The following is a 9,398-nucleotide window of genomic DNA, read 5'->3' on the forward strand; positions in this document are numbered from 1 at the left end:
GGACTTCCGGAGTCCGGCCTCCGTCAGGATGTCTTGCCGTCCGGCCAAAGGCCAGATTCCGGCTGAAACGTCGAAAAAATAAAATCCTTCGTTGTTGCTATTTTCACCAAGGGTTTTCTACTCCACTGCATGAAATGGTTTATATTTAATCAAAATTACAGTTGGAAACCTGAATGACCCTCTCTCGATTCCAAATGTTATGAAGATGTTTTTGAGCATCTTCATAACTTAAATATTGCAATATTAAACGTTACGATGACACTCTATTAGTTTTGGTGAGGACACCTACTGCGATGCACCTCTGGGGCCTCGGTTTGCCACTTTTTTCTACTAACCCAAGCATTATTTATTCGAAAATCATCAAACAATTACTCGTACTGAACGGCATGCACCTTGCGCTCTGAAAGTTCATCTTATCAGTGACAAATCAGTCATCGCCAGTTTGTGATTGTGATCTGCAGTTTCGCATTATAATTTTTGCCCCTTTTTAGAAGCACTTTCTTATAGGCCGTTTGAAGCATCGCCACATATGAATACGTTTTCGAATTAAATCGATTTTTCGGAGGTATTACCTGGCACAGGCTGGCCTCCACACACTCTGTTGTTGGTCCCAGCATGTGGTGAAGCTGGACTTGTCGGAAAATAGCACCTCATTCCACTCGTCAGAACCCCAACACACTTGCTTTTGCCCAAAGAGAAGTCGCTGGTGTCGATGGCTCTCGTAAAGAGGTGGTTTCTCGGTGGCTATGCGGCAGTGGAGGCCTGCATCCCACAACCGTCTTCGAATGGTGCTTGCAGAAATGTTGAGGTTTAAATGCTTCCTAATCTCTGAAGCCGACATAAACGGATCATCCACGGCGGCGGTGACAATGAGCGGGTCTTCCTTCAAAGCCGTGCACGAAGGAGGACGACCCCAGGGGGCATCGTTGATGCGGCCTTCGTCCCGGTACGCCTTTATAATTCGGTTGACCGTCACTAGAGACACGTTTGTCTTCGACGAGATGTGTCGCTGGGACAACCCCGCTTCACTCATTCAGACTCTTCTTGTTTGGACGTCTTTCGACACTTTTGGCGTCATTGTCGGGGATTAGTGCTTTCCCCCGCAGGGGGCACCTGTGAAAACAGGTGTTTGGAGAGTGGCGTCTCCACGGACCCCGAGCCCCGCAGGGGGCGCCTGCACCTTAGGTGCTAGGTGCATGGTGAGTAGCGTCACCACGGACCCCAGCCACATTGGCAACATCACAGACCCTGAGTAAAAAGTGGCTAAGACCCACCCATGTCTGGCTGTGCGTGGCGGGCCCGTGTCCGTGGAAAAGGGCATCCTGGTGATTGAGCTGAACCCGGGGTAGGTTTGGACCCTTCGGGGCCCCCCGGGTGAGGCAACACACCACTTTGGCCCCCGCTTCTCGTAGACGGGTGTCCTGGCTTAGCCCAACCAGGATGATGCAGTCAGTTGCCATTTCTTCTACTATCCCCTCTGTTGCGTTTTTGAAGACCTTTATTCAACTGCCACCCTCCAGCACCGCTCGTGCCGAGTACAACTCTGAAGTCCCATACGCACCAGGTTTTCTTTTGCCCGGCTACCGCCCCCGCGCTCGTAGTGCCCTCTGGACACCACATCTTTCCCCTCCTTTTTAAACAAATATACCCAGCTGGTAACATCCGGCCATTAACAGCAAATAGTTTAGAAAAGTCCGTCGCTTTTTTTTTTTTTTTTTTCATTCTTCTATTAGCTTTCGAGGCTTGCGCCGATCTCGCACGGGATACCGTCGCTCTCCGTCACTATTATCTGCATCCATGAGCGTCTCAGCATCCTGGGTGTTGCTTCTTGGCCTCGGGACTTCGGATGGTGCAGGCAAAGACGCCTGTGGAAGGCATCTGTCGCCTGCGCTGTCTTCCGGTGTGCTGTCTGTCCAAGCCGTGGCAGACACCCCTCCCGCTTCGTCTGGACGCGACTCTGAAGGTCCGGAGTCTTGCGACGGTGCTCGGAGCAACTGGTCCTGATGCCTTCGCCATACCCGTCCCGGGGAGACTTGCACTTGGAAAGACACTGGACCAGTTTGGGCAGCGACTGTTCCTGGCTGCCACTTGTGACCACTTTGATAATCTCTGGCATAGACTTGGTCTCCTGCAGTGAAAGCCCGCTCTTGTCCTGGGTGTTGCCGCTGTTGGCGGTAGCGTGCGCTGGCCACACAGTCTGCAACTGATGGTTTCAGGAGGTCCAGTCTGGTGCGAAGATGCCGCTGTAGCATCAACTGGGCCGGAGACTCTCTTGTTGTCGGGTGCCGGGTGTTCCTGTACGATAGAAGAAAACGTGACAATCTTGTACGGAGGGGATGGCTCGAAGTTGTCTTCCGCAGATAGTTCTTCATGGTCTGAATAAACCGCTCAGCTAGTCAATTCGTAGCGGGATGGTATGGTGCAGACGTGACCTGGGCGATACCATTGTTCCTTAAGAAAGTTTGAAATTCCTCCGACACAAACTGAGGCCCATTGTCAGAAACCATGGTGGTGGGCAGACCAAACCGTGCGAAGCAATCTTGTACACACTGGATTATGACCTTTGACGACGTAGATTCCAAGACAAACACCTCTGGCCATTTGGAGTGAGCATCCACGAGCACGAGGAACATTTTACCCATGAAAGGTCCCGCCAGATCCACATGCAGTCTCTCCCATGGACGTGTCGGCCATGCCCAAGGGTGCAGGGGAGCAGCGGACGGATTGTTTCGGTGCAGCTGACACATTGTACACCCTCCAATTTCCCTCTCAATGTCTTTATCCAGGGATGCCCACCAAACATAGCTCCTAGCCATTTCCTTAGTGTGCACGATGCCATAATGGTCCCCATGAAGTTCTTCTAGGACCCTTTTCTGCAGGGTCTTCGGAATCACCACTCGTAAACCCCACATGAGGCATCCTTGGTGGAGTGACAGCTCATTGCGGCGTACGTGGAAGGGTGCATACTCTGGATCGGTTGGCTTGCGTTCTGGGCCCCAACCGTGCTTTACTCTTTCCACGATCTGACTTAGGAGGGGGTCTCTGGACGTCGCCCGTGCAATGTCTTTACATCTAAGAGGTACATTGTCGAAGTACTCACAGTAGAAGGCGAACGTACCGTCGACGGCGTCTGTGTTGGGGTTGTCCGTTGCTTTTGGGAGTCTTGACAAGCAGTCTGCATTGGCATTTTCCTCGGAAGACCGGTGGACGATGGTGTAGCGGTGTGCGGCTAGCTGACAGGCCCACCTCTGGAGCCTCGCTGCTGTCTTTGTAGGGATCCCGGTCGTTGGGCCTAGGATTTTCTGTAAGGGAGCGTGGTCAGTGATCAGCGTGAAGTGATAGCCATACAAATAGTGGAATCTTCTTATTCCAAAGATGATAGCTAGGCCTTCTTTTTCTAACTGAGAATAATTCTTCTCGTGCTCAGTCAGGGTCCTAGAAGCAAAAGCAACTGGTCGCTCTGTTCCATCTTCAAACTCATGGGACAGGACTGCCCCTACTCCATACGCCGATGCATCGCATGCCAGTATAATGGGTCGACGCGGGTCAAAATATGTCAGGACAGGTGCCGACGTCACCAGCTTCTTAAGCGAATCAAAGGAGTCCTGACAGTCTGTGCTCCATGCCCATGCAGCCTTCTTCTGCAGTAGACGATTCAGAGGATACACGGTAGTTGCTAAGTTCGGTAGAAATTTGCCATAGTAGTTAGCAAGCCCAAGGAATGAACGCAACTCTGCCTTGTTCTTTGGAGTGGGTGCATCTCGAAGTGCTGCTGCTTTATCCTCCATGGTTCGTAGACCATCCCGACTAATCACATGACCGAGGTAGGCAACTTCCGTTTGGAAGAATTTGCACTTCTCTTTCTGAAGACGCATTCCCTTTTCTTGTAATCGTGTTAAGACTGCTTTCAAATTTTCAAAATGCTCACCCTTCGTTCTGCCAGTCACCAGGATGTCGTCCAGGTAGCAGGTGGTCTGCGGCAGCCCTTGAAGCACTTGATCCATAGTTCTTTGAAAAATGGAGGGTGCAGATGCTATGCCGAAGGGAAGACGGTTCACTTCTAATCTGTTAAGACTGCTAATCCATTGGGCTTTGCCCGCGTAGGTTCGAATCCCATCCTCGTCGCCAGTTGTTGCGTTTTTGAAGACCTTTATTCAACTGCCACCCTCCAGCACCGCTCGTGCCGAGTACAACTCTGAAGTCCCATACGCACCAGGTTTTCTTTTGCCCGGCTACCGCCCCCGCGCTCGTAGTGCCCTCTGGACACCACACCCTCTCTTCTTTCTCTTTCCTCTTCTCTCACCTTTTTTCCATTTCAACTTCTTTGGCGGCAAGGGCTAACCTTGGGTGGCGACAGACCCCCTGTCTAGCACCACACTGGGTTATAGTGCCTGGGCGGCTCTGATAATGTAATGTCGTCAGCCAAGCCATTCTTGCTATGGCGCATTACCTATCCCCGTGTTGGGCTCCGTGGTGGGTGGCGCACCCGGGGCACCGTAGATCCTCCCATTAATATGGGTTCCAAGCGAAACTTTCTTGATCGGCCTCTGAAAAGAGGCCGCACCGAAGCTCTACTCCTTGAAAAAAACACTATCTATGCCTGAAAAATTTTCAAAATTCCTCGTAATGCATTCGGAGACTGAAAAACCTTTTGCCAAACTGTCCCCATTCCTCGTCGCGAAGGTGATAGAGGGAGTGGTTGGAAAGGACTTTCATGCCATGAAAATGTCATTTGGCGACCTCCTCATCCAGATTAACACTAAACAACAAAGTGACGCCCTCTTAGCGCTAAACTCTATCTCAGACTATAGGGTCACTGTCACAGCACACCGCACCCTTAACACCGTTCAAGGCGTCATCTCTGAGGATGACCTCCTTGATACGCCGGAGAAAGAAGTCGTTGAGGGGCTGGCCACGCAGGGAGTGACGGCTGCACGGCAGATCACCCTGCGTCGGGACGGTGTAGAATTGAAAACAAAACATATTGTTTTAACTTTCGAGTCCACCTCTCTTCCCGAAGTTGTTAGAGCCGGCTACCTCCAGTGCCGCGTCCGCCTATATGTGCCAAATCCGCTGCGCTGCTTTAAGTGCCAGCGGTTCGGGCATGGGTCGCGGAGCTGCCGGGGGACCAACAAGTGTGCCAAGTGCTCTAGTAAAGAGCACGTTGCTGAAGCATGTGAGAGCGAACCTCTGTGTTCAAACTGTAAAGGCCACCACCCTGCCTATTCCAGATCCTGCCCTGTCTGGAAACAAGAAAAAGAAATTCTTGCACTAAAAATTAAAGAAAATATAAGCTACATTGATGCAAAGAAGCGCTTTGAATTTATCTCTAAAGGGTCTTATGCCCAGGCCGTGCACAGGGGTCCGGCACGGTCAGTGGTGTCGACGGGAACGCAGACGTCTTCGGACGACCTGCGCCTCCCGTTAGGTCCCCCTTCCTCGGGAGCAGTGCCAGTTGCACTGCCTCCAAACCGCATGGTGGATGCTCCCTCATCGGCGTCCACCTCGGGAGCGGTGCCCATGGCACCACCTCCAAACCGCAAGGTGGATGCTGCTGCGTCAGCATCCACCTCAGGGCAGGGTACGACCTCCCCTGCCCCACCTGCTGCTTCGGTCCCTCGGGGCCGGGGCCTCCAATCCCGGAACTCTGGTCCTCAGAGGAAGCCTGGGGAGACCCCCTAAGCAGTCGACCTCTGCAGGTCAACCTGAGGCCATTGCCTCCCCAACAGAGGAGCCAATGGATGAGAGCGGACCCAGATCTGACGAGGACGCCCTCCTCTCGGGATCTGAGTCTTCCTCTTGCGCTCCCAGTGGTCCCACTGGGAAACAGAAGGAAGCTACGAAAAAGAAAAATGCCCCGCGTATTAAGATAGATTTTAAGACCTGAAGATCCCTTTTGATCAGTATGCTCTCAATTTTTTTCTCTTTCGAGTTTTTTTAACTTTTTAATATTTGCTCTACTGTTTTTTAAAAAATGAGTTTTATGCAGTGGAACTGCAGAGGTCTTTTTAGTAATTTAGATGATGCGAAGCTCTTGTTGCAGAGGCATGAACCCTCTGCATTTTGCCTGCAAGAGACTTACCTCAAACCACCCAACAGCAACTTTCTCAGATCATATCAAGTCTACAGGAAGGACCGCTTGACTACCTCTAGCGCTGCCGGTGGGGTTGCTATTGTCGTAGACAATGGCACTCCTGCCTATGAGGTCCCCCTAGACACGCCTCTGGAGGCCGTTGCGGTGAGGTTGCTAAAGCAACGCCTTATTACAATTTGCTCCATTTACATCCCCCCTTCATTTGCCCTGGAACTCGCCCAACTTGAAACTTTAGTCGATCAGCTCCCTGAACCTTTTATTTTAATGGGCGACTTTAATGCACACAACCCCCTCTGGGGCAGTGTCCGAACTGACACTCGAGGTGCTGTTGTGGCGCGGTTTTTATCTCTCAGAGAAGTATGTGTATTAAATACAGGCGAGCCAACATATTTCAGTTCTGCTAATCACTCTTTTTCTTGCATTGACCTCACTATTTGTTCCGCTGCACTTTTTACAGATTTTATTTGGAATATATTGGATAACCCTTATGGAAGCGACCATTTTCCGGTGTATCTTACTGCCTTAGAAGTCCTGCCCAGGCTGCGTTGTCGTTCCCCCTGTTGGAAGCAAAACTGCGAATATTCTGAAAGTCTTATCCCATAAAACTTGGGGCTCTGACAGCAAATGCCTTCTACAGCTGCACAACGCTCTTGTTCGATCCCGTCTCGACTATGGGGCTCCAGTTTACGGTTCTGCACGACCGTCCGCGCTCAAGATGTTGGATCCAGTCCATCATCACCTTGGACTGCGACTCGCAACAGATGCTTTTCGGACGTCGCCCGTCCTCAGCCTGTATGCTGAATCAAATGAGATGTCACTCAAGAAAAGACGCCATCATCTAACCTTAACTTATTACTACAAGGTGCTTGCTAACCGTAATCATCCAACCTACCACTCCCTACAAAAGTATAGATTTTGCCGCCTTTTTGAGAATAGGCCAAGCATTGTGAGGCCCTTGAGTGTCCGAGTAGAGCAGTTATGTTCCTCACTTGATCTGTGTTTGAACGAAGTTAATCTTTTGCAGAGTGTAGGCTGTGTTGCCCCCTGGCGCCAAGACGTCGTCATTTGTTGGCAGCGCCGTGCATTCTGATTGTTTTATGAAAGTGAAACGCCTAAATGCTTTCTCTAGCATTTTTACAGCTGAAGTTTATGCAATATCTATGGCCATAGATTATATTCTCCGGGCTAAAATAAAACAGGCTGTCCTATTTGTAGACTCTCGGAGTGCGGTTACCGCAATATGCTCCTTTAGAGTTACTAAGAATGCGCTGGTACAGCAACTTCTAAATAAGCTTAATAAAGCGGTACATGGAGGCCTTGATATAAAATTTTGTTGGGTGCCGAGTCATATGGGAATAAAAGGTAATGAAGAAGCAGACAGACTCGCTACATCCTCAGGTAATCTTCCCCCGTCTCACGCCTGCCTGCCACACCAAGACATTAAACCTATAACAAAGTCATCGCTTCTTCGTTATTGGCTGTCTGAATGGAACATCGAGTGCAATAATAAACTTCATATTATAAAGTCGGTTCTTGGGCTCTGGGAGAGCTCTTCTCAGAGGAACCGATTCCATGAAGCACTATTGTGCCGTCTTCGAATCGGTCATTCTTACGTAACGCACAAATATCTTCTTAGTGGAGAGGACCCACCGGTGTGTGAACATTGTGGGGATACGCTTACCATCATGCATATCTTGTGGCTGTGTTCAGCTTTGGACAAGGAACGTCGTATTCACTTTCCAGAATTGTTTCACTTCCAAATCCCATTCCATCCTGCTCTTTTGCTGGGAGAATACCCCCTTATCCCATTCGACCGTGTGTTGTCTTTTATTACAAGCGCGGGTTTTATTAATAAGATCTAACCCCACATCGGTAATTATTATTCTGTAGCTCGTTAACAGCAACAGCTGATTTCTTAAATTTTGTTTGGCGCAGTATGGCCTCCGTAGCTGTTGCGGCATAAAAACCCCAAATATCATCATCATCACCCCCTGTTGGAAGATCTCTTTAGCAGATTGGAACCTTTTTCAGTCAAATATCCCTTCTTCCCTGGATCTTTCACAAGCGGCCTCCGTGGACGAAAAAAATGCTCTCATAACAACAGCAATTGTTGAGGCAGCCCGTCTGTCCATCCCACAGACATCCGGCAAGCTGCCGAGACGTCCTAAACCGTGGTGGGATAATGAGTGTAAAGAATCCCGAAATCGCCAAAACTGTTCTTGGGCAAGATTTAGGAGGTATCCCACTTCCATAAACCTCCTGGCATTTAAGCAATTACGTGCAAAAGCCCGCTATATTAGGAAACAGGCGAAAAGGAGATCCTTTTGCTCATATGCATCTTCTATTAATAGTTTCACGCCAGCGAAGATTGTCTGGGACAAAGTAGGTAGAATGGATGGTGACTACCATCCTTTCTCAATCCCCTTGCTGTTAGACGAGAAGGGAGAAGCATTTTCATCATTATATGAACAAGCCAATGCACTGGGTAGACACTTTGCACAAGTCTCTAATTCTGAAAACTACACTGCAGAGTTTCTGCAGTTTAAGTAATTCGTAGGTCAGAAGATTGCACCGAAAAATATAATTGTCCTTTCTCCCTCGTCGAGCTTCGTCGAGCCCTTGCTGCTGCAAAGCCTACATCCCCTGGGCTTGATGCAATTCACTCTAGCATGCTTTCTCATCTACCTGAAACATTTCTAGTCATTCTTCTCCAGTTTTTTAACATCATCTGGGCGAAAGGAAAGTTTCCTAGCACCTGGAAACAGGCTATTGTCATCCCCATCTTAAAACAAGGAAAGGACAGAAGTAAAGCCACGAGCTACAGGCCAATTGCCCTTACTAGCTGTTTGGGGAAAACTTTTGAGCGGCTGGTTAGCAACAGGCTAATCTACATACTAGAAGAAAAGAACCTACTAAGCAATTTCCAGTGTGGTTTCCGCACTTCCAGGTCTACTGTTGACCACCTTGTACGTCTTGAGACGACAGTCCGTGAGGCTTTCATAAATAGGCAATTTTGTCTGTCTGTATTTTTCGACCTTGAAAAAGCTTACGACACCGCCTGGCGATACGGCATACTCCAGGACCTTATGTCGATGAACATAAAAGGGAGAATGTTCAACTGCATTGCTGACTTTCTGCAGGATCGTAGCTTTCAGGTACGCCTGGGAGCTGCAATCTCCGACCCTTTCCCCCAGGAGAATGGCGTGCCGCAGGGCTGTGTCTTAAGCGTCACTTTGTTCATTATAAAGATAAATTCTCTATCAAGTAATTCCGCCCACAATGACTCATTCTCTTTACGTCGACG

This window comes from Ixodes scapularis, unplaced genomic scaffold (assembly GCF_016920785.2).
Source record: "Ixodes scapularis isolate PalLabHiFi unplaced genomic scaffold, ASM1692078v2 PGA_scaffold13__105_contigs__length_92229423, whole genome shotgun sequence".
NCBI lineage: Eukaryota > Metazoa > Arthropoda > Arachnida > Ixodida > Ixodidae > Ixodes > Ixodes scapularis.